Source organism: Spermophilus citellus, assembly GCF_964194105.1.
Source record: "Spermophilus citellus genome assembly, chromosome: 2".
Lineage (NCBI taxonomy): Eukaryota > Metazoa > Chordata > Mammalia > Rodentia > Sciuridae > Spermophilus > Spermophilus citellus.
In genome coordinates this window covers 57,458,480-57,485,387 of record NC_138183.1, presented here as the reverse complement: position 1 = coordinate 57,485,387, position 26,908 = coordinate 57,458,480, and the positions used below count along the sequence as shown (strand labels likewise).

The window sequence follows — 26,908 nt, the reverse complement described above, 5'->3', positions numbered from 1 at the left end:
TATAGTATCATTTTAAATGTTTGTATAGAACTCTATTTTTTGTTTTTTTATATTATTTGAGACCAATACATTTCTAAAATTATTAGTACAAGAGGTAGTGTTTTTATTACTCTGTTTTGAAACTCCACATTTTGCTTACTACACAATTTAAGAAATTGATTTACCTAAAATAATCATTAAGTTATATTTTGGGGTAGATAATACATGAAAATGTAATTTTATGACATCAGCAAGTAAAATGGATGAGATAAAGCTGCTAGTGGACCATTGTTCTTCTCTTATTATGTAGTCAAGCTGATATAAATTCAAATTTATAGTATAACATTTGGATGTTAAATGTAATCTCCATGGTAACCACAAAGAAAATTCTTATAAAATATACACAAAAGGAAATGAAGAAATAGCTTAAACATTTGATTTTTTTTAAGTCAACTAAATTCAAAAGAAGATTCTAAAGGAAATGAAAGTGAAGGTTATAAAGCATATAAAAACATATAGTAAGATTACAGAAGTTTCTTCTTATCAGAAGCCATTTTAAATGTAAATATATTAAACTTTGCAATCAAGATATAAATTGGCATAATGAATAATAACACATGATTCAACTATATGTTGTATATGAAAGATTCATTTTACATCTAAAAACATACATAGAATGAAAGTGAAAAGGAGACTTACATTCTATAGAAATTAAAATGAAGAGAGCACAAAAGTTGTAGCTATGCTTACACAGAAAAAAATAGATATTAAGTCCAAAATATTTACAAAGAGACAAAGAAGGTTATCATATATTAATAAAAATTTCAATACAGCAAGACTTAACCATTATAATCATTTATGTACCTAATGATAGATCATCAAAATACACGGAACACAACCCAAAAGAACTGAAGGGAGAAGTAGATAGTTCTAACATATTAGTTGGAAATTTCAATACCATACTTTCAATAATGGATAGAATAACCAGACAGAAGGCAAAATAGAGAGAATTTTTTAAAAATATTTATTTTTTAGTTGGAGGTGGACACAATATCTTTATTTCATTTTTATGTGGTGCTGAGGATCAAACCCAGTGCCTCACGAGTGCTAGGCGAGCACTCTATCACTGAGCCACAACCTCAGCCCCAAGATAAAGAGAATTTAAGCAACAAAATAAATCAACTAGATTTAACAGCAGCAGCATAATCACCAACAGCAGCATATACATTTTTCTCAAGTGTGCATGAGACATTTTTCAGGATAAACCATATGTTAGGCCACAGATTAAGTCTTAATAGTATTAAAAATATTTCATACAAAGTACTTTTTTCTGAACAGAATTTGAAATCAATAACAGGAAAAAAAAAGTGTCAAAACAGTTCAGAGCCAGGTGCGGTGGCTCATGCCTATAATCCCAGCAGCTTGGGAGACTGAGACAGGGGGATCATGAGTTCAAAGCCAACCTCAGGAAAAGTGAGGCTCTAAGCAAATCACTGAGACTCTGTCTATAAATAAAATACAAAATAGGGCTGGGGATGTGGTTCCATGGTCCAGTGCCCCTGAGTTCAATCCTCAATGACAATTATAATAACAATAATAATAATAATTCAGAAAATCAATGAAACCAAAGTTGATTATTGAAAATATCAACAAAATTGACAAAACTTTGGCAGAAAATAAAAAAGAAGTCTCGATTTTTAAGATCAAAGCCAAAATGCAGATATCATTGCCAATTTTAAAGCAAGAAGATACTTAAAATAATATTATGAACCATTATATGCAAAAATAATAAAATGGAAATATTACCAGAGACACAAAATCTACTAAGACTAAATCAGAGAAATAATTTATCTGAATAGAACAATACTTTTTTTGGTGCTGGGGGTTGAACTCAGGGGTGCTTGACCACTGAACCGCCTTCCCAGCCCATTTTAGATTTTATTTAGAGATAGGGTCTCACTGAGTTACTGAGTGTCTCACTTCTGCTGAGTCTGGCTTTGAACTTGCAATCCTCTTGCCTAACCCTCCTAAGCCACTGGGATTACAGCCATGCACCAACGTGCTCAACTTATTTTTAATTTTTTGTTGTTGTATTTTAGGAATTATCTATATATCCTGGATATTCATCCCTACGCAGATGGATTGTCTTTTTACTCTGTTGACAGTGTTTTTTGATTCACATTTAATTTTTTTTCATTAAGCCTAATTTATTTATTTTTTGGGTTTCCTGTGGCTTTGATGTCATATCTGAGAAATCATTGCCAAATCTAATATCATAAAGATTTTGCCTGATGTTTTCTTCCTAAGGGTTTTATAATCTTAAGCCTTACATTTATGTCTTTGATGAATTTTCAGTTAGTTTTGATAATGTTAAACATGGGTCTTCATTCTTTTGATTTGAATGCCTAATTTCCCCAGCACCCTTTGTTGAAAAGACTCATTTTTCCATTGAATGGTCTGGATATCATTGTCAAACACCGTTTGACCACATATTCTATTTAATTGGTATACATATTCTATTTCATTTTTATATGAACAGAACACTATAGCATTATCTGAAGTAAGTTTTGAAATCAAGAAGAATGAGTTCCAGTTTGTTCTTCTTTTTCAAGATTGTTTTGCTCTCTGAGGCCCCTTGAGATTGTATATGAATGTTAGTATGGGTTTTCTATTTCTGCAAAAATGTCATTGGGATTTTTAACAGGGACTACACTGAATCTATAAGTCACTTTAGGTAACGTTGACAACACTATTAAATCTTCTAATCTATGAGAATGGGAAGTGTTTCTATTTATTTCTGTCTTCTTTAATATTTTTCCATGGGTTTTGTGATTTTCATTGAACGTATCTTGCATGTGTTTTGTTAAATATGTTCCTAAGTATTGTTTTTGATGCTGTTGTAAATGGAATTTTCATATTTTCCTTTTCATATTATTCATTATTATTGTATACAAATGCAACTGATGTTTTTGTGTTTTGCTACTTTTTTGAAGTCATTTAATTAATTCTAAAAGATTTTTCTCTTCATTTTGATGGAATCTTAGAGTTTTTTATATATATGATCATATCATCTGTGAGAAAAGACAATTTTACTTTATCCTTTACAATTTGGATGCCATCAATTTATTGTCTAGGTGCTCTTGCTAGAACATCTGGTACTATCTCAAACATGAGTAGCAAAAGAAAGCTAGCTCTTCGCTCTTTTTCTAATCTTAGAGGAAAAGTATTTAATCTTTCATGATTGAGTATGATGTTCATTGTGAGTTCTCCACATATGGTTGTAGTACTTTCCTTTTATTCCTAGCTTGTTGAGTGTTTTTAACAGGAAAGACATTGAGTCTTGTTAAATTATTTTTCTGTATCAATTGAGATTATTGTATTTCTACCTCCATTCTGTTAATTTAATTTGCTATACTATATTGATTTTTTTCATATGTTGAACCATCCTTGAATTTCAGGGATAGATCCCACTTTGCAATGAGGTATAATCCTTGTAATGTGTTTCTGAATTCAGTTTTCTAGTGTTTTGTTGAGGATTTTTGCAACAATGCTCACAAGGCATAGAGTTTTGTTTCTTGTAGTGCCTCCTTTTGCTTAGATATTAGTGTAATATTGATCTCATAGAATAAGTTAGGAAGTATTCACTCGTCTTCAATTGTTTTGGAAAGTTTGAAATTGTTAATTATTTAAGTATTTGGTAGAATTCACCAATGAAGCCATCAGGTACAGAACTTTGCTTTGTTAGGAGAATTTTTTTTTTTCCAACACCAGCCAACTGCCAATAAGAAGCTTGGTATTCAAACCTACTTCTTTCTTATTACTAAGATTATGCACCTTTTACTAAATCATAATTGCCAAATTTTTCTACTCAAGGAGAAATATGTCTTATGGATGTTCACATATCCCATTTTCAAGACACATACTATTTTCTATAAAATAAGCCTGACATAAACCCGTACTATATCACTGAAAACTGTCTGAATGAAATGTAGTCTCTATTATCTGCCAATTTCAGAGTAATAATCAGAGTCCCAAATATGAAAGATGAAAATATGTTATCCCTATCACCATTTGATGATATGCTATTGCTACAAGTTCCCCCCCCCACACTAACTCTAACATCTTATAATATCCTGAAGTTTCTTAACAAGGCAATATATATATATATACACATATATATATACACACATATATATATATATATATATACACACACTCTGTTATTGATAGACCTTTATTTTATTTATATGTGGTTTTGAGAATCAAACTCAGTGGCTATCATGTGCTAGGCAAGTACTCTACCACTGAGCTACAACCCCAACCCCAGGGCATTACATTTTTAAAGGTAGAGTTGTTGATTAGGTTTCCTGAAGGTACTGTACAGTCACTAACCCACACTTGTCAAGTTGATACTGGTTGTTCATCTTTTCAATCCACAAGACACATTTGGTTTGTTCTAATTCCAACCTTTCCTTCTCATCAAAATTTGTTTTCTTTTCCTAAAGACTTTTTGTACTCTTCACCATCTTACATCTAAATCCTCCTAATTCATTCATTGTAGATTTTAATGTTTACCTGTAGGCCATATTTCAAAATATGCATGTGGATAGAATAATTCACTAGTTTCTCAAATCTTAAATTTAAATCTGAGCAATTGAGTTGGACTCTTAAAAGGATTTTGGATGGCAATGGAATCAGGGGCCTATATTTGATCTTTCCTTAATCAAATGGTTTGTAAATCGCAGGTAGCATTTTATGTTATTGGGTCCCTTGAAGAATCTGGTTTTAGAATTAAAAAAAAGATTCATTTCCCCAATAAAGAGTGTGTGTGTGTGTGTGTGTGTGTGCGCGCGCGCGCGTGCACCTCCCCACCCCATCCCCCACACATGCACACACATATTTTTGGAAGTACTTTCGTGGGACTCTAAGACCCACTGAAGTTTCTAATCTCAGGTTAGATCCTGTTGCTTTAAAAGAGAAACTAAGGCAAAGCAGTTTGTTTCATTCTCCTTCTTATGCTGACAAGTCAGGAAGTTCCAGTTTTTAAGGAGTGATCTATAACTTCATAAAAATGGCTAACGATAAGCCATCATCACTGTCACATCAAGGACCTGCATAAATGTCTTCAATGCCAGAAGCCTAACCACCAGTCCAGAGTGCAGTGGTTTCTTTACTTGGAAAGTATGGAGGAATATTCATTCACTGACTTAACCTGCATTTACTAAGCACCATATGCACACTTACAAATTTGACACTTACTAAGCACCATGTGCACCATATGCACTTAAGAACTAAACTTAGAATTCAAAAATGAATAAGAAAGCTCCTGAATAAACTCTGCCACCAGCCCTTTCCTTCCTCCACCTTTTTGCCCAGGCTTACTTTCCTCTCCTATAACTTTCAAAAATAGACACTTGTCAAATTCACATCAAAGAAAATAAGGTTGAATTTTTTTTAAAAAAATCTCACATATGAATAAAGAAAATGAAGCATTCTTATTTTTATTCATCTCTTGATAGCCCATTGCCCCTAGCAAGATGTCATGAAAAAGAAAAAAAAAAAACTTTAAGACATGAATGGTGTGAATATACTTTATAAACAACCAGAGATATGAACAATCATGCTCTATATGTGTAATATGAATTGTAATGCATTCTGCTGTCATATATAACCAATTAGAATAAAAACATTTTTTAAAAAGTTCACTGAACCTGAAAAATTGTGCTGTATATATGTACTATGAATTAAAATGCATTCTACTGTGCTATGTAACAAATTGGAATAAATAAATTAATTAAAAATAATTTTAAAAAATTAATAAAACTGAATCAGTGAAGACAGAAGTATGTGCGGCACTCAGGGAGGATGATGGCTCCTATAAGGCTTGATGCCTTGATGCACAAGAGACAATTAGTGTGACTCACCACACCTGGGTACACATCGTATTCACAGCAGTCCCTTATTCTTCCAAGGCAGCAACAGTTATCCTCAACTTCATGGGATACGTACTGTATGAATGGCAACGTGCTAAATAAATGTTTTACATGGATCATCTAATTTATTGTAACAATAACATGGAGTAGTAGACATGATATTGAATTTCTGAGTTTATAGAAAAATAAACTTGTTTAGAAAACTTACATAGTAGAGACAGGGTATTAAAATGAGGACTCAAGTCCAAAGCAGTCTGACCCAAAATCAGTGCTGTCAAACAAACCACTACAACATTTTTTCTGCTTTTAGCAGAACCCAGAGAGAATTCAGTAAAGAGATAAGTTGTGATTTGTTGCTGTTGTTGTTTCTAACTGGGAATTGAGTGTGGAGGAAGAATGTTAAGAACCATAGAGTTACCTGTACTGTGCGTGCGTGTGTGTGTGTGTGTGTGCGCGTGCGTGATCCTGTTCAAGCACATTCAGTTAAGTGTAAGTAGGAGTAAAGAAGGGGATCAGGGAATCTGAATACTAGTACCACAAAGCAGGTAACACAGCAAGCTGAGCAGAGCACAGAGACATGAGCCAGTGAGCCCCGGGATCTTTACTCACCTACACAGAAACACTCACACTTTATCAGTCTCACAATCCCATCAAATCCTAGCCCTTCTAAAAGATAAAAGTTGGGGCTGTGCTTATCCCTAAGAGAAAGGTCAAGTGGAGACTCTCCTAAAGCCTCCTCTCAACCATAAGAGCAAGGTCATTCTACCCCAATGGTTAAACTATAGCAGTGATTATGATATTTACATCTTAAAGACACAACTTCTAAATAGAATTGTTCTCCAAGTGTCCTCTAGGATACAAATGCATCAGCACATGTACAGTTTCCTTTCACAATTGAATAAAAGCCAAGTCTTCTTATATATCCTTTAGAAAAATGTGATCAGTTAAAAAAAAAATTCAAGAACAGATACTAGAGTCTTCTCTTAGGCACCAGAAACCTTGACATTTTGGAGAAGAGTGATCACAACTAGATTTTAGAAAACAAAGAAAACAATCTTGCTTAATGATGCAAATTGTTGTATACCTTTACAAAGACCTGATAGTGGTTCTGACACACCAAATACACTGGAAACTATCTTCAGTCTAGTCTTTCCCTCCTGGCTCCAGCTCCCATCTGTGGGTCCCTTAAAAGCCCTTGGGAAAGAACTAATTCCTTACACGCTATTCTAAGTTCATAACATATTTCTTATTTCCACAGCCTAAAACTGAGGTCATAAGTTACTGATTGTGCCTCTTTAATTCTCTCCCTCTTCTCGGTACCACTGAGCATATCACGTTACTGTAGAAAGTAAGGAACCACAGAGAATTTGGGAGAAATGATTCGATTTAATACCAGAGGCAAAACAAAGCTACTAATCCCTGGTAGACCCCCCTCAGGGGTGATGATGGTTATGAAATTATTTCTTAGGGAAATTCTTAGGAGAGAGCAAGTCACAAAAATTCGAATGGTAGTCTTAAATACTCTCTGTGGAAACTGAGGAATCTCTGTAGTGTGCAGCAGTCCATGTTCGTCAGAGCAGGCAGAAGGTTTCAATCAAAGACCTTAGATTTTTTTTTTTTCTTTACATTTCCTAAAATAAAATAGAATTGGTAACACTTGATTAACATTCTTTGTCAATGTCTTTCCTTAGTCCTATGGGTAAAGCCATAAGCTCCTCAATTCCCCTAAGCATTGTTAAAGGCCACGTGTACCAAACTGGAAAGCAGTTCATTCGCTGGATGTAATAAGTGAGTTATTGCATGTTAAATAATGATCACAATGCTTATTAAAGTCTGCATAAGGAATAACAAGTAATATCCATTGCATAGCGTTTAACCTTCAGTAATTATGTCATTTGTAATCAATTGCCTTTTTCATTAGTCATCTTATTATATTCTATAGCTGGTTTCTATTGCATAATTGTTTATCTTCAATAAATATGTTTTAATAAGCAGTTGTATTTATACTACATGAAATAACACTCTCAATTAAACTACATTGAACACTCATTTGGGAATTTGTATTCAAAATCCTGCCAAACATTCTGTAGGCATGATTCATGTCAACTCAAATAACAAAAGGTGTGCTATGTGTTAAAAAAAATACATATTGCAGTGACTCCATATTACAGGAAGGTCACAAAGCAGCTATCCTTTTCATTTTTTAAACTTATGACAGTTAAGAGAAAGGAGCTATATTTCCTAAGACTTTATGGCAATATCCCTGAAGCTTCTCTATATGTTACTCAGTAGAGATTAATCACTACAACAACAGCCATTTGCCTTATTATTTTTATTTTTCAACAATCAAACTAGACAAAAGTTCTTTATAACAGCACAAAAAGGGAGTGGATTTTACCATATGATAGTTTTGGACAGCATCATTTTAATGGCGTTAGAGTTACGATATTAAATTTCATTTAACAGAGAAACGTTAACCAAAGGCAAAAGTACACGGTTCATTTTTCATTTCTCAAAACTATTAAACTGAGTTGTCTGACTGGCAACACAGATTAATCAAAAGGCACTTTTTCTGGTAACTAGACTAATTTTTCTCAGACAATCATAGGAAATTAAAAACTAACTCAAAAAGGTAGAAGACATCTATTTTTTAAAAAAGAAAAGAAACAGAACACAGTATCTAATTTTCATTTTTCATCAGATAATCAAACTTCCCTTTTTACTGCACTCTGAAGAAGTTCAGGACATTATAAGGAATGTTCTAGAATTACTGAACCAAAAAAAGAAATGTCAGAGATATTCCCATGGGGAACATGTTTTAAGTTCATTTGATACGTATCATACATACATTGACTTAGATCAATTACATGCATTTGATGGCAAAATCAGCCTGTGGAAGACCTTGAAAGAGTGCATCCAAAGGATCAAGGAGCATGAACCCACTAGAAAGAGGTTTGCCCAGGTGTGAACATATGTGGGGTCCTGAGTACACTGAGGTCTGGGTAGAACAGAAGTTCCTGGGCAGATCCTTCAGCTCTTAGAACCTCATTTTTAATACATGGCATTTCTGAAATCCCCTAGTGCATGGGACTATTACTTTCTAACGCATATTTTTAAAAACCTCTAGAATCATCAAATAAATAACTCTCAGTGATTTTTGTGAGGTCATGCTAAGGTGAGCATAGATAGAGGACCACCCACATAGCCAAACTGGCATGACTCTTTTTAATTTTCATTGTCAAAAGGACAAAGGAACTGTTTTAATGAAGTGTTTTTCAGTTGTCTTTTGTTTCATATTTTACACAGGAAAAAGGAAAATGTTTCTTCAGTTCAGGGCATCTGAATCATATTTCCAAGGGGACAGGCATTTTCAGGACAGTAAGTACTAAATTATAAATAACTTTCAATAAATTAAACTGTAGTCTGGCTCCCTCCCCCCTCCCCTTGGAAACATTTAGCCTTCAGAAGACTTAATCGTTCTTCAAGATAAAATGACAGTTGCCTCTAAAGTATATAAGACAATTGGGCATATGTCAGTTATAAAGCAGTGATGAGATAATGTGGCTCAACCCTCCAGCGTGAAGCTCCACCAAACCAATGAATGCAAATGTATTCTTGCTTTCTGCCTCGTGTCAGTGAAGCCAACTATCACAACTGGACAAGCTCTCTTACAGTACTTTGAAGACCATAACAGTCTTTGTGATAAGCCAATGCCACAGGTTCAGAGAAGGGAACAGATGAAGAAGTTGTCCCCAAAATCAGAGGCCAGAAAATAAGCTGGCACCTCCATAGTTTAGCTATTTCTGGTGGACATATATAAGCTCTGTATTCTTTAGTTAATGTTCCTTTTTCTATTTACTTTTCATCATGGATATGTCCCAGAGTTCCAGGAAAAGAGGGGAAATGAATCAACAGTCTGTACTTTCCTACTTACACAGAGTGGAATGAATGGAGTTAGATCCTATTTAGAAAAAAACAGAACTCTTTCCCAACTCTAGAGGAAGGTGATTTTAAGAGAGAGTTTCCTAAAAAGTTAGGAATTTCTCATACAATACTGCCCAGGAGAGAAACATTTGGAAAAAAAAAAAAAAGTTAAACAGGACCAAAGAAGGAAATAATTAAGACAGAATTAAATTGATTATCTGGAAATTTCAGAAATCAGGAGAAAATACTTTTGGCTAGGACCTTCGTCTCACTCTTCAATCCTTTTATACCATAACATACAAATAATGGCCCACTCATAAAATTAGCCATTAATGGAAACTTCTAGAAGTATAGAATAGAAGGAAAATTATTTTTCTTTTCTCCTATAATCCAAACAAATTTTACTTTTGTGTTGCTGTTTCAGAATACATTTCCAATTGAGTTTTCCCAAAGGTGTCCTTTAATGCCTATAATTCAACCTACCGAGAGAAATCATTTCTTTATCCTGAAGTTTAAAAATGTCTGTAGATTTAGGCTAAGCTGCTTACATAAGAAAAAGAGCTCGAGGCATTGAAGTAAGAGCATGTGAAATCAAAGAGGTCTACAAACTTAGCTCCTAACAGTGCTTAGGAACACATAGAAATAAAGTAAAAGGGGCTGGGGATGTGGCTCAAGTGGTAGCGTGCTTGCCTGGCATGCACGAGGTGCTGGGTTCAATCCTCAGCATCACATAGAAATAAAAAATAAAGATGTTGTGTCCACCGAAAACTAAAAAAATAAAATAAAAAATATATATATATAAAAAGAAAGAAAGTAAGTAAGAAAAAAAAAAGGGCACGTTCTCTGCAAGTTCCCTGGCATTTTAGCGAGACCCTACTCCTTGTACCTTGGGTGGTTGGTACCTTATATTTGGGCATTCCTGGTGAGAATGATTAGAACACAGAAGCTTGCTGCGATTATCTTCTTACCTCCAGCAGCATGTAAGTGCTAAGTCTAGAAATGTAATGAATGAATGGACAAAAGAATGAATGCAATGGCAAATCACATGAAAGAAGACTGAGAGAGAGTTAGGATGGGAGAGGAGAAAAAGAGTCCCACGAGAAAGTTTTCATCATTCCCACCAAGAGCAGGGCAACCTTCCCTGAGAACATGAGTATGTTTTCTTGACACCTGGCCATAATGCAGTTTCTATAGAAAAAGATGAGCACTGCTTGCCTTTTCCCTCCTCCTACGGCCCTCCCCTTCTTTTTAAACGAGGGAAGTTTGTATATAAGTATGTTACTGCACAGACCACTGGGCAAATGGCCAACTGTCCTCTGGGGAAAGCCAAACCTGATTCTCATTTTAAATGGGTAGTGATTTTATGGCCCTAGGTTACTTGTAATCAGAGAATATACATTGAGCTTGAACTCTCTCAGACGTGTCTCAGACGTGTCCACTATAGAATGTGGATCTTTCCAACCTGTAATTTTCAAGTCAATATAATTATATGAGTCCTGTTGTCAAAATATTAAGATTACAGAGACATGCACCTCCGGGCCCTCATCTGCAAAGTCTTCTCTACTCCCCGAAACTAGACTTATAAACTCTCCCTCTCATGAACTCCAATAGCACTTTATTCTACTTCATCAGAGAACCTTGTTGCTTTCCCCTTGGCATCAGTGTTCCTTAGACACGTCTAATCTTCCAAAGCAGAGTCAAGCTATTTGAGAGCAATACCCCTGAAAACACTTCTGAGTAGCATACTCGTTGCCCATAGGAGGCCTTCACAATTTTTGCATGTTTTTATACAAGTGAATGAATCTGATTGTAGTTCAGTTTAACTATCGATCAAAGAACCCCCATCTAATATCCTAAGATGCTCAGAATTCACCATAGTGGTTAATTCTCTAAGGCTGCTTGTTTTATGCCCTGCAATCTGCTAAGTACTTTATTTACATTTTCCCAATTTAAACTTCACTGAATCCCTCTCAGATAATCCTCTTTACAACTAAGAAAGATGAGGTTAAAAAATGAAGTAACTTGCCCAAGCTCACCCTACAGAACTGGCAGAACTAGATTGGAACACAGGCCATTTGGTTCCAACTTCCATATTCATAGCCATTGTATAATCCTACCTCCCGGTCAGCAGAGCAAGGCCTTCCAGGTCCTTATTCCAAAAGTCATTTCTTAGAAAGAACTCAGGCCCAGCTTACACACAAGCAGCAGCTGCTCTGGACTGAAAAAGCAATATCCTTCACAAAAAGAGACAGATTCTGAAGGTCTCTAAATGTTCCTGTGCACCAAAAGTGCCAGGGCCACTGAAGGAAGAGTGACAGTAGTCGGGCTTCAACCCAGCATGATCTGGAAGCCTAGATAGACAACAGGCTCCTGTGGTACCCAAAAACCTATTGTGCCAGAAATTTATCATCTGGCAATCTTAGCTGTTTTATTTTGAACAGGAAAAGGACTTCAAAGTTTCTGTTCCTACTGCAACAGATCTTTTATAACTCAATTTACCCAGATTTATTTTGCATAAGATCCCTACTATTTTACAGGGAGATTCTTTTTCAACATTTCCTTATAAGTAATCTTCTCGAAGGAAAGAAATTAAATTAAATATTCGAGGCCTTGAGCTATTGTATAAAAAGAATTCATGCATAAGTGAGGGTAGTATACATTTAGGCTCACGGTTAACATTGAAACACAACAGGTATGAATTATTACCCAATCTTTCATGCTACAACGTGCCTCCCTGTTCAATTGGAGCAATAAGTCCTAGGATTCACAGGGCTTTTTTCCCCCTGATTGACGTCACCCTTCATTCTTGAAGCAAGATACTTAGGAAGAAATCCTCAGTACAACAATGGAATATTCATTCATGTGCACCAACATATCCCCAGGTGTCACTTAGGCAACCTGCCACTCTGGGAATCTTTTTATCCTGAAAAATACCCTGTGGGCTGCTGTTACTTTCTTGCCCTTTCTTGATTCAAAGTTTTGGATGAATGAAATATTTGTGGCATAGCGATGCTGGTAAATTTTGAGGAGGTTCAGACCGTTTGAGGACAGCGGAACATGATTTCATTACCTCCTTCCCCTCTGCTTCTTTCTGTCTTTCCTCCTCACGCCCAGGAAACATTTAGACCCTCTAACGTTTTCCATGTCCAAAGTTATTCTTTCCTTTAAAAGTGTTTTTTTAGACCAAGACCAGAGTTGGAAGAGTTGACTCTTAAACATTAGAAGTGGGAGGTTTTGTTCCCTGTCAAAGATCTTGGGGTGTGGCTGATCACATGAAGTATTTAGGGTTTGGGTCACCCTGGCAGAACCTCTAAAGGAACGTTACCCAGGTTGCAGCACAGTTTGCATGAGTGTCAGACAAGACTGTCAAGGACGGCATGAATGCCATCTAAGGGAAAATCATCTCAAAATAAAGTGAATAATAACACTGCTTTTTAGTGCTTACCAAGTGTGGGTTACTGTTCCCACAACCTTACTTGAAGCTATTTCATTTACTTAGTTCCTACTTTTTTCTCTTTCTCTTTTTAAGTTTAGAAGCAGACTCTTCCCTCCCCAGTCCAAGAGCCTAGTAGTGTCTTAGATTGCTCTAATTGAAGTGATTTATGTTTTCTTTTTACGACAACTAAAAAGTGTCCAATAGCCAAGACGTAATGATAGGTTGTATTTGCCTAAGATCTCCCTTGATGAGGTGCAAAGTCATTGTCAGATAACACATAATGGCTGTTCCTAATATCCATTTGAGAAAAGAGGTGCTGACCAAGGTAGTCCCACCCATCTTGCTAAAGAACAGCATAAAAACTTGAACTTCCTTAAAAAACGAAGACTCAATCCTTAGTGTAGTTAGAATTCTAGAAAGTACAAAGCATAGTGCTAGGGTTTGGGACAAAAGGAAAAAACAAATGTCAATAAAGGGGCTGGAGTTGTGGCTCAGTGGTAGAGCACTTGTCTAGCACGTGTGAGGCCCTGGGTTCAATTCTCAGCACCATATGTAATAAATGAATGAAATGAAAGTCCATCAACATTTAAAAAAAATATTTTAAAAAATGTCAATAAAGGCAGACAGAAAATGAGAAGGAAGGAAAGAGTAAAGGGAAGGGAAGAAGGAAGAAAGAAATGGGACAATTAAGTGAAGGAAGGAACGAGGGAAGATGATTGAGAAGAGGGAGAGAGACCCTTCCCAAGCATCCATAGGCAATTGAAATCCCCCTCCAACTCATGGCTGTTCCCCTCATTGAAAGTAATTTTAAAGAAGTTCTTCTTTTAGCCTCATGAATTTTGTTGTGAAATTATAGATTTTATATCCTATTTGGCCAGTTATCACTGAATACAGGGGACAGAACCTCTTTAAAGATCACGTTAGGTTCTCTAGAAATCCACGCACTCTTTAAATAGCCCCCAGGCTGCTTTGAAAATTCTGTTTAGTAAATTTTTATAATCTTTCAATGTTTTTTAGTCATCTTGCTGCATAAAATGGTTCTTTCCCTTTTGTGGGCATTTTCAGTGTTGATCCAAATTATATCACAGGGAATCTGACTCAAGAGGAGTAAATGACAATGCACCTCTACAAGCGGACGGAATGCAATTTAAAAATCAAAAATTATTTTGTACTGTCTTGCCTTGTGCCAAAGAGTCAATGTTCTTTTTTCTATTTATGTCCTCTGCCTGGAAACCTTTTCTTTAGGCTTCAGTTTAAGACTGCTAATTTTTTTTCTGTCAAGCATAGTCTAAAAACGAGACTGATAAGGGGATTTCATATTGTCCATCCAGTCTCATGAAACTTGGATTTTATCAAGATGTTCCTGATTGCCCAAGGTGGACACAGTTAACCTCCACAGTTCTGACATGATTATTAATACCACTTCCTTTCATGCAAGCATTTCCCAACTTGTATGATAAATTTCATGCTCATCTAGAACTTTTATTGAACTATATGCATAGAAATAAGGCATCTCATATTATATAGTAAATACTTGGACTCAGTATTGATTAAATGATCTTACATAAGTTATTAGCACGTTGAGCCTCAGTATTCACATTATAAACTGGGAAATACAACCATCCCTTAAAGTGTGTGTGAGGATCCAAATACAGAATCTATAAATTTGCTTTATGGACTAAAAAGCTCTCAGAGTTGTTGGCAAACATTTTTGTTCTAATTCAGCTTTTCATAAATTATATGGAAGAAATGACCCCAAAACTGCAGAGCTGGTAAATGCAACTTCATAAGAAAGAGCTGGATCAGTCTTCAGGATGATAACAGAAGCCTTTGTGTTTTAAGTTCTGGGTCACACGTCTGGCCAGATTGGTGGATGATCTTGAGCCCTCAAAAGCATGATGGCAGTTCTCTCAAGGCTGAGTGTCCTCTGTGGTGCCGCAGTTCTCCAAATCCCAACAATCAGACCTGCTCATGTCACAGCTTTGTTCCAAGACAGACTGTTCCCAGGATGGTGTGGAGCCCAGCACATTTACCTGCCATCAAGTCTCCATTCTGGTTCCAAGGCGGCATGTCCTCACTGGACTAGTAAAAGAGCTGCTAATGTTTTGCTCCTGGACTTTCCTCCAGCTGCATGTTCGAATACTTGCTCTGTAATGGACTGCACCCTGGCTTTCTTCCTTACTCTCCAAAGTCCCTGTGGCTCTGGACAGGCTGGTACTGACTATATTCATGGGGCTGAGTCACAGGCAGAAATTTTGGCCCTCTCAGCTTTAACCTTTGCTGGGCTTTGTTATTTCTACTACTGTGATGGCTCTGCAAAGCTGTCATCATGCCATGGAAGCTCTGACGTTTCTTACTCAAAACCATAAGAACTGACTCTATGCCACCAATGACGAATCAGCTGAGAGAGAAATTGGGAAAACATTCAGTACTTGTCTACACTACTTGGGAATCAATCTAATGAAAGACCTCTGTAACGAAAACTATAGAACACTAAAGAAAGAAATTGAAGAAGACTTTCGAAAATGAAAAGATCTCTCATGTTCTTGGATAAGCAGAATTAATATTGTCAAAATGGCCACACTACCAAAAGCACTATTCAGACTTAATGCAATTCCTATTAAAATAGATATAGAAGGGAGGTGACTCAAAACAGAGTAGGAAGGAAGAGCATGAGAAGAAGACTACCACGAAAAAAGGAAAAGAGGAGGGAGGGAAAGGGAGGAAGAAGGGGAATTGCACGGAAGATGGAAGGAGACCCTCATGGGTTCACAAAATACATATACGATGGTGTGAGGGGGAAGGGAAGGAAAAAAAAGAGAGAGAGAGATAAGTGGCACAGTAGAATGGGTAGAGAATAGTGATGGGAGGGGAGGGGAGGGGAAGGGGGGAATAGGGAGGGCAGCAGAATACAGCTGACACTAGGATTGCTGTATGTATACACATGGATGTATAACCAATGTGATCCTGCAATCTGTACATGTGGAAAAATGAGAATTCATACCCTATTTGGATCAAATGTATGATATGTCAATATCATTGTATTGTCTTGAGCAACTAATAAAAACAGAAAGCTTAAAAAATAAAAAAATAAAAATAAATAAAAATAGAAAAAGTAATCATGAAATTCATCTGGAAAAAGAAAATGCCCAGAAGAATCAATGCAATCCTCAGCAAGAAAAGTGATGCAGGAGACATCACAATATCAGACTTTAAATTATACCACAGAGTTATAGTAACAAAAACAGCATGATATTGGCACAAAAACAGACATGAAGACTAATGGTATAGAATAGAAGACACAGAGACCTACCCACATAAATACAGTTTATCTCATACTAGACAGGGGCATCACACATACATTGGAGAAAAGATAGCCTCTTCAACAAATGGTGCTGAGAAAATTGGAAATCCATATGTAGTACAAAGAAATTGAACCCCTATCTCTCACCCTGCACAAATTTCAAAGTGCATCAAGGACCTAGGCATTAGACCAGAGACCACCCTGTGCTTACTAGAAGAAAATGCAGGCCTAACTCTCCATCATGTTCACCTAGAAATGGACTTCCTCAACAAGACTCCTAAAGTGCAAGCAGTAAAATCAAAAATCAATAAATGGGATGGAATCAAACTAAAAAGCTTCTTCACAGCAAAGGAAACAGTCAAAAACATGAACAGAGAACCTACAAAATAGAAGAAAATCTTTACCACCTGCACCTCAGATAGAGCATTAAGCTCCAGGAAATACAAAGAACTCAAAAAACTTAACACCAAAACAACCTTCAAATAACCCAATCAATAAATGGGCAAAGGAACTGAACAAGCTCTTCACAGAAAAAGAAATATGAATAGTCAAAAAATATATGACAAAATGTGCAACATCTCTAGCAATTAGAGAAATGCAAATCAAAACTACACTGAGATTCCATCTCACTCTAGTCAGAATGGCAATTATTCAAGAATACAAGTAACAATAAATGTTGGCGAAGATGTGGGGGAAAAGGTACACTCACATTGCTGGTGGGACTGAAAATTGGTACAACCACTGTGGAAAGCAGTGTGGAGATTCCTTAGAAAACTTGGAATGGAACCACCATTTGATCCAGTTATCCCACTTCTCTATTTATACCCAAAGGACTTAACGTCAGAATACTAGAGTGATGTACCACATCAGTTTGTAGCAGATCAATTCACAACAGCCAAGCTATGGGACAAAGTAGGTGCTCTTGGACAGATGAATGGATAAAGAAAATGTAGTATGTACATATCTGTATACACACACACACACAATGGAATATTACTCAGCCATAAAGAAGAACAAAAGTATAGCATTTGCTGGTAAATGGATGGAACTGGAGAACATCATGCTAAAATAAGCCAATCCTAAAAAAACAAAGGCTGAATGTTCTCTCTGATAAGCGGATGCTAACCCACAACAAGAAAAGGTAGGGAGGGTAGTATTGAAGTTCATTGGATTAGATAAAGGGGAATGAAGGGAAGGGAAGCAGGAGTGGAACAGTAAAGACAGTAAAATTAATCAGACATAACTTTTCTATCCTTGTATATGAATACAAAACCAGGGTAACTCCACATCAAGTACAACCACAAGAATAGGATCCTAATTAAAATAGTATATTGTATATATTTCATGTATGTACAATATATCAAAATACACTATACTGTCATGTATATCGAAAAAGAACAAATATTAAAAAAAAAGAATTGATAGTTTGCCCCTTTGCTTCTTCTCTGTGATGACATTCTGCTCACAAAAAGGAGAAAATAATGCAGGAGTTTGATAGCAGGTATCTCCTTATCACGTGACTATTGTCATAATTTAATTTCTGAGAAAAAGTTTTGAGAGAAAAGTGTCCAAGGAATTGTGAGACCAAGTTCTATATTCTGGAGAGATAATGGGATTGTCTCCCAGCTCAGAAGACTTTCAGTATAACCAAATGATCCTTTGCCTTTTAGCTTATCAATCTCTTAAAGAGAATTTAATTGTTTCATTATGAATACATGAAAATACTTCTGTATTTTTCCTGAGATTAATGAAAAAGATTGCTAATACATGAGTGAAGACTTTGCACAAAATTAGTGTTTATTTCTGGGAAACTTCCTTCTCTTTTCAATTGACACCAGATACTGATGGTTACTGGTCCTAGGGAAACTTTAAAATTAGGAGATGTTGATATAACACAGTATAGATTTCTAAGTCCTAGGAAGGAAAGCCTGGAAAATTTCTGAACTTAGAGAAATTCCATGTAGGGAAAAGTTCTCCCTCATAGATGTATCTGGATATTACAGATTCCAGACTTAATCCTCATAGGTGTTTTACTTGCCCTTAAATAATCTGTCTACAAATATAAGACTGTAAGTAACAAATTATTTTCCCACAGTGGAAATTGTTGATAAGAAAATTTATTCTATGAAAATAAAAATTTAAAAATAATGACGTTATGTAATTTTTAAAAATGTGATAGTTACTCACATTTAGGAAACCAAAGCTGAGTCAAGGCAAGAATTTTTATTTCCAAGATCACACTTTTTTTCAGCTGGGAAAAAAGAAGTGGAGAGAGACAGAGTGACAGACAGAGAGAGGGAGAGAGAGAGAGAGAGAGAGAGAGACAGAGAGAGAGACAGAGACAGAGAGAGAGAGGAAGAATATGCTAGCAAGACCACCTCTCTTAAAGGAGCAGAATTCTCTCTTGATGCTCTTCTGAAAGAGATCTGCACTGGGCTCCATTGTCTAAACTATGTTTCTGTGATGTGGTCACATTTAACTTCCTGATTATCTCTATTGTAACATTCTAGTTAGTATGAAAGACTAACAGGAAGGGAATCCCATTCCTACTTTTTGGGTATCTGTACAAAGTCGTATTTTACTACTATATTTAATCAGTGGTACTGGTTAGGATACTTTATAGAAGGATGTCAGAACACAAAAATTTGAATGGTAAGTGGACGTTTTTGCTACTGGCCCAGGGAACTAGTTTCATTAGAACCCAAGAAATAACCCCAACCCGCTGAAGTTAGCATTAGTGAGACTCAGTATGTTCTGTTTCTTTGCCTGTTCAAACAGGTCAGCAGATCTGTGTCAGTTTTCTAAAGGGATTGCTCTTGGTTTATTTGTGGCAATTCCATCCGGGTGAGCCTCTTTGTACCCAAGGGGGTGCCACGTTAGAAAACCATCAACAAGGGCACCAAAACAATAGGGGCCTAGCCTTTATTTTGGTCAGGGGGCCAAACTTAAGTGAACTATCCAGCTTGTTTTAAAAATAAAAGACAGACAATAAAAAACCAAAAAGATTTTAAGATCATGCAAACAGTCTCTATTCCAAGCTTTTAAAATTATGTATTTTTGAACTCTAAGGGTTTTTTTGTTGTTATTTTATTTTGATTGTGAATTCTTTCTGCTCAAGAACAGAGCAGTAAATTTGGCTCACTGTCCCAGAAAAGAGGAGAATTTCTGGCACTGAATCATTGTAACAGCATAATTTCCCAGCTCATGTCTGCCTGTTCTCTAGATTAGACAGACATTTATTTTTTTAAACTAAATCTAGGTACTTTATAGTGAGAGGTGGTAATGCTGAATGATAAATAATTAGTTTAAGGATTAATCCTCTAAGCAAGTGACTTTGGTGAGTTAAACTGCCAACTTGGGTATAAACATAACAATCTTATAGTTTGTATTTAGTGATTTTCTGCTATCATTATTGAGTTGACAGGGGTCAAAAAGTGGAAAAGATACACAAATAAAGGTCCTAGGGACTTAAATGAGCACTCGTACTCGGAGTAATCCTCGACTACCTCTGCTTCCTCATTCTCTACAGCTCTTCTACAAGTTTTGTTGACAATATCTTAGGAATGAGGAGTGACCACTTAGGAAGGCCCTAAGCAGTTTAGTGCGACTCTGTCTCAAAATTAAAAAGGCTGGGGATGTGGCTCAAGTTTACTGCTCTCTTCCCCATTCCTTCTGGCGTGTCTGAAGGACCTTAGAAGGCGGGTGTGGTGGAACACACCTGCAATGCCAGCTCCCAGCAGCTCCGGAGGCTGAGACAGGAGGATGGGGAGTTCAGTGCCAGCCTCAGCAAAAGTGAGGCACTAAGCAACTCAGTGAGACCCTGTCTCTAAATAAAATACAAAATAGAACTGGGGATGTGGCTCAGTGGTTGAGTGCCCCTGAGTTCAATCCTGGTACCAAAAAAATAAAGTAAAATAAAATAAGGAACTTAGAAATCACTGCTGTGGCTTCTAAGTGATTTATGCAACACTAGTTTTTCTAATCTCTAATCCCATGGTTTTCTATTTTTAACTGCAGAAACCCCTTGATACAGTAAAGTTTTATGTGGATGTTCAAAATGAAAACAAAAAGGAGATGATTTGTTGGAAGTAAGTTCAGGAGAACCTGGATCAGAGAACAGTTTGAAATCCAAAATTCTACTCCAATTTATTTTCAAATTTTGGTGTGTGTCAAGAATCACCTGAGGGCCGGAACAGACACATTTCCTGTCCTGGTGCCAATGAATGGAGATGGGATTGGATTCAGGAATCTGCATTTTTAACAAACCTCTCCAGGTGATCCTATGCATCTAATTTCAAATTCATTTTTGAGGAGTACAGCCAGTTCTGTTCAGTCTCTGCACCCTGACTGTGCCATGTCTTTACTTAGGGAATCCAAGTGGCTGCTCAGATACCAACTAGCAGGCATTTATGACTAGAGCTTTCAAAACCTCCCCCCACCTACATCTTAAACTCTTCTTCTGAACATAACCCTCTACTAGCACAGATTGGTCATTCTTCCTTGAATACAACCTGCCTTTTCATACCTGGGTTCCTTTCCATGTTCTCACTTCAATACCATGAGTGTTTTTTCTACTGGGAAATTCCCATAGCTCCTTTTAGGCCCAGGGTAAATATTTCCCTCTCTATAAACCCTTCTCTGATCTCTCCACTTCCAGGGGTAATTAATTACTTCCTCTTTTGTGATCTGCAATTTATGGTAGCTCTTATCACTTTGTATCAAAAATCTATAGTTTGTCTGCTTTACTAGACTATGGAATACTTAAAGCCAAAGATATCATCATAAACATTTTAATTTCCACAGCATTGCAAAAACTTTCATGCATGATAGGTTAATAACAAATATTTGCCCAATTCATTAAGTCATAATTTGCATTGTGTGTTAGGATAGTAGATAAATTACTGAACATGAGGTCACAAGATGGCTTGCCTTGTTCTTTGCCACTTGCTAGAATCATGAGCACAAGGAAATAACTGTATGCCAATCAATTTGACAACTTGAATAAAGTTTAAGATTTTCTCCTGAAAATCACAATAGTATTCCAGAACTGACGCAAGAAGAAATAAGGGGAAAGGATACCTTCCTATATTAATATACATACATATATATGAGAAGACATACCTAATAAAGAAATTGATTTAGTAGTTTTTTTTAAGATCCCACAAAGAAAGCTCCAAGTCATGATGGGTCTTGCTAGTGAATTGTAGCAAACAGTTGAGGAAGAAATAATGCCAATCTCACACGAACACTTTCAGAAAATAGTCTTTGAAATACTTCTTACCTTATTTTATTACCTATAACATTTCCCTGATACCAAAATCTAACTAAAACATTTTAGGAAGACAAAATTAAAGACCTATAGGATATACATAAAATTTCTTCACAAACTCTAAGTACATGCAACTTGCCACATGTAAAAAGGATAACATGATATGTCCAAGTGGGGTTTGTTCCAGGAATCTAAGGTTACTGTAACACTCAAAAGTCAATCATTATAAAACACAATATTAAAAGACCAAAGAGGGAAAAGCTATATGACTTTTCAATACACAAACCAAAGACATTTCACATAATTCAATTCCATTCAAGATAAACATTCTCAGAAATACTAGGAAAGAAAAAGAGCTTTCTCAATTAGGAAAAAAAGACATCTATAAAACCCCACAACTAGTCTAATCAATTACAAAATATTAAACAAGTCCCCTTGGATCAAGGGAAACATTTAAAAAATCTCATCTAAGTGCTTCTACTCAACATCATATGGGATCTACTACCTAACATAGTTAAGTCAAAGGTGTTGGGAAAAGTATAAATGGCAGCCGTACCCCAGAGAAAAAACCCCAACATGGCGCCTAAGGACCTCTTCTTCCTACCTTCTTCTTCTCTGCAGTGGTGCGAAAAGTTCCCGCCCTTGTGAACTCTCCTGCCAGCGCCAATTTCAAATCTCACTGGCGGGGAACCTTAGCCCCAATGAGAACTAATTCCTGGGCGTGGGAGCTGATATCTGGAAGAACTTGCCAATAAACGGGTGGCCTGCCATTTATCTAAGCCCTACCATCTCCCCTTTAGTTCTATATAAGCACACAGCTTTTTGCAATAAAATTGGAATTCTCCTGGCGAAGTGTCTTTGCATGGGGAATTCTTTCATTCTGGTGCCCCGTGTGAGGATCCAGGTGAGCTCTTTCCAACAAGAGCCCCGTCCCCTGCTCCGCCGAAGACTCTCCGCCCTGGTCTGCTCTTTTCAGATGCCGGCTTTTCTGCACTCACCATTGATCCGACTGTAGGTAAGGTTCCCTTGACCCCAGCTCGCCAACTCCCTTCGGGCTAGAGCTGGAGCTGTGACCATTGATCATCCGGCACACTCCAGACGCCCGGTGGGGGGAGGGAATTCACACCACTAAGACCTTTACTGGTCGCAGTGGACCCTCTGGTGATCCGTTTCCCTTTGGGGCGTGAGGCTTCTGAGTTTACACAAGAGGTTCTATGGTTTTTTTCCTCCTCCGCTGCCGCTGCCTCTTCTGCCGGCTAGAGTTGCTGTTTCCTGCGGGGCTCCTGTGTCCAGCTAAAGCTGCCTTTCTACTCAGGGAAAACTGAACTCCCGGCCTGGAACTGCATTCCGCCGGAGCCGGAGTTCTGTTTTCATTACTGACTTTTTCCGCTGCGGTCGAAAACTTTCCTGACGTCAGGTTGCCCGTGGCTCCGACCCCATTGGGTCTCACAGATCGCACTTCACTGGTGATGACAGGGTAGTGCCCTCTGCAGTTCCTGGCGACGGCTGGTCATTTTGGGGACGCCCACCTGACCCCCGTTCGCCCTGGGCTTCCTGGAAGCCGTTCCAGCCCGGGTTTTCCCTTTGTCTCTCTTGCTTACGCTTATTCTCTCTTTCTCTCTTCCATCTCTCCCTGTGACTATGGGCACCTCTTCGTCTGTACCTGAAGCCTCGCCTCTCAAATGTTTAATAAAAAATCTGGCCACACTCTCCCTCACACCAGACATCAAGCCCAAACTTTTAATCAAATTCTGTACCCAAGATTGGCCTACATATCCACTGGATAATGGCAATCATTGGCCTCCAGAAGGCTCCTTAGATCCAAACCTCCTTCGAGACCTTTTTAACTACTGCCAGCGTCTGAAAAAGTGGAGGGAGATTCCCTGCATTGAAGGTTTTAGCCTTCTCGCACAGCACCCTGCTCTCTGCTCCTCCTGCTCTCCTTCTCAAGTCCTCCTTGCTTGCAGACCCCACCCTTCCCCTACTTCTACTCTTGACTTCGCAGATTCTTCCTCATTCGACCCAGCAGATGAACCCCCACCTTATCCCCCAGCCCCATCTGCTCCTTCTCTCCCGCTATACCCTCCTCTTCCTCCGCCTGGTTCCACGGATCCTCAGCCTTCCATTTCATCCCCCTCCCCTCTGCCCTCTTCTGCCTGCTCCACCTCCTCCTCCGCAGAGACACCCCCTTCCCCTCCCTCTCCTTCCTGTCCACCGCCTGCCTCTTTCAGTCCTCCTGTTACCAGGTCTAAGGGACTCCTTCCCACCCCCAAGACAATCGCACCCCTTCGTGAGGTAGCTGGTCCCGAGGGTGTTATCAGAGTCCACGTGCCCTTCTCCATGTCGGACATTACTCAGCTAGAGAGGAAGCTAGGCTCATTCACCACTGACCCCACCACTTACATTCGGGAGTTTCAATGGGTCCTGCAAGCATATAGCCTCACTCATCATGACATCTACATGCTCTTGGCCAATACACTTCTCCCTGAGGAAAGGTGACGGGTCTGGGAGCTAGCCCAAGCCCATGCTGATGAAAATCATAGGACCAATCCCAACCACCCCACGGGCCCTCATGCTGTCCCAGAGCAGGATCCCCTATGGGATTACAACACCCCTGAAGGCTTGCAGTCTCTTGGCGGGCCTGAAAAAGGCCACCCGCAAGGCTGTTAACTTTCAAAAGGTGCAGGAGGTCATTCAAAGGAAGGAAGAAACACCTTCAGAATTCTTGGATAGACTAACCAAGGCCCTTCAACAGTACACAAACCTCGACCCAGAAACCCCTGATGGCCGTCATGTCTTAATGACATATTTTCTGGCCCAAAGCTACCCTGACATTAAAGCCAAGCTTAAAAAGCTTGAACAGGGCCCTGCTACTCCTCAGATCGAAATCCTCGCTGTCGCTTTCAAGGTTTTTCATGGTAGAGGGGATGAAAGCGAACGCCGTAGGCAGAGGGCTGAAAATGCCAAGTTCCAAATGTTGGCCCAGGTCATTCAGAGAAGGTCATCACCACGCCGTCCTAATAAGACACCCCCTGGAGCTTGCTTCAAATGTGGTAAGGAGGGACATTGGGCCAAGGATTGTCCTTCGCTGAGGACACCCTCCACCCCCTGCACAAAATGCCACCAAAGGGGACACTGGGGGGTGGACTGCCCAACAACCCGGAAGGGAGGTTGGTCAGCCGCCCGGCAACCCCAGCCTCTCCTGGGCTTGGCAGAGGAGGATTGACGGAGCCCTGGGCCTTCCCTCCCGACTATTACCACCAAGAAGTAAGAGCCTAGGGTCACCTTCCTGGTGGATGGACGCTTCATTACCTTCCTCTTAGACACTGGTGCCACTTTTTCCATCTTGAGGGAGTATTGGGGTCCTACCACACCCTCAAAAACTCCTATTGTTGGGGTAGGAGGTAAACAGATTTTCCCTCGAACCCCCCCCCCTTATCATGTTATATGCAGGGATCCCTTTTGTCCTTCACACACTCCTTTCTCGTTATGAGCCATTGCCCCACTCCCCTTCTGGGAAGGGACATACTCTCACTATTGAAGGTCACCATTCACATATCACCCCACATCTCTCCTACCTCTCATTTCCTCATGATGTTCCTAGGGGCAGATACACCTCCTTCACACACTCTTCCACAACTATCTAAACCAGTTAACCCTGAGGTTTGGGACACAACTACACCCTCCATGGCTAAATGCAGTCCTATTCATATTGTCTTATGGGACCCTTCAAGATATATTAGTCAACCACAATATCCACTCACAACCACAGCCCTTCTCGGATTAGAACCCATCATCCAAGATTTATTACGAAAGGGATATCTTAGGCCTACACACTCTCCTTTCAACACCCCCATTCTGGCATTTAAAAAACCTAACGGGTCCTACAGGCTGGTTCAAGACCTTCGCCTTGTCACCTCCTCTGTGGTCCCCATCCACCCGCTAGTGCCCAAACCTTACACCCTCCTCTCTCAGATCCCTGCCACTACTACCCACTTCTCGGTCCTAGATTTGAAAGATGCATTCTTTTCTATTCCCTTGTCCTCAGAATCTCAGGATATCTTTGCTTTTACGTGGACTGACCCTCACACCCGCCATTCTCATCAGCTTACCTGGACTGTCCTCCCACAGGGATTCAGGGATAGCCCCCACCTCTTTGGCCAAGTTCTTGCCCAGGACCTCACATCCTTTCACCCCACCTGTCCTGACTCTACTCTCCTTCAATATGTCGATGACCTTCTTGTATGTAGTCCCTCTTGGGAACACTCTCAATCCCACACCGCCCAGCTTCTTAATTTCCTAGCAGACAAGGGATATAGGGTGTCTCCCCACAAGGCCCAGGTTTCCCAGTCTTCTGTCACCTATCTTGGTTTTTGCCTTACACCTGGGAAAAAGGAAATAACACTGGATAGGAGGCAACTCCTCTCTAATCTTCCAGTGCCCCATACGAAAGCCGAAATACTATCATTCCTAGGACTAGCAGGTTATTTTAGGGCCTGGATCCCAAATTATTCTCTTCTAGCCAAACCCCTGTATAACCTAGCAAAGGGACCCCCTAGTGAATCTCTTGCCTCCTCCCCCAACTACCACTTCCGCAGGCTTCAGCAACTCCTCTTAAAGGCACCTGCCCTTCACCTTCCTGATCTTTCAAGACCATTTCATCTATATGTCCATGAAAAAAGGGGGCAAGCACTTGGGGTCTTAGGTCAAAACTATGGGCCTACATTTGCACCTGTGGCATATTTGTCCAAGCAACTAGACCCTACCATCCGTGGGTGGGCCCCTTGCTTAAGAGCTCTGGCTGCTGGACAAGTTTTACACAAAGAAGCCTCTAAGCTGACTTTTGGGGCCCCTTTAACTATCCACTCCCCACATCACTTGAAGGATCTTTTAGCTTATAAGGGCCTTCAAACCCTTCCTCCATCCAGAGTTCTGTCACTCCTCACTTCCTTTCTGGAAAACCCTAATATTACGTTCCTCCCCTGCTCTGCACTGAACCCTGCCTCACTGCTCCCAACGACTCCCACGTCTGACACCCCAACTCATAATTGCTTGGAAACCTT

General features: G+C 38.8%; 1 long non-coding RNA gene across 2 annotated transcripts in view; it reads right to left on the bottom strand.

Moving 5' to 3' along the window:
* Positions 1 to 5,927: 5,927 nt before the first annotated feature.
* LOC308640886 overlaps positions 5,928 to 26,908 on the bottom strand; it is a 32,471-nt gene continuing 11,490 nt past the window's right edge. For both annotated transcript variants that reach the window (XR_014020371.1, XR_014020372.1), the window contains exon 3: positions 5,928 to 7,543. This is a non-coding gene — a long non-coding RNA (uncharacterized lncRNA). The remainder of the gene's footprint in view (positions 7,544 to 26,908) is intronic.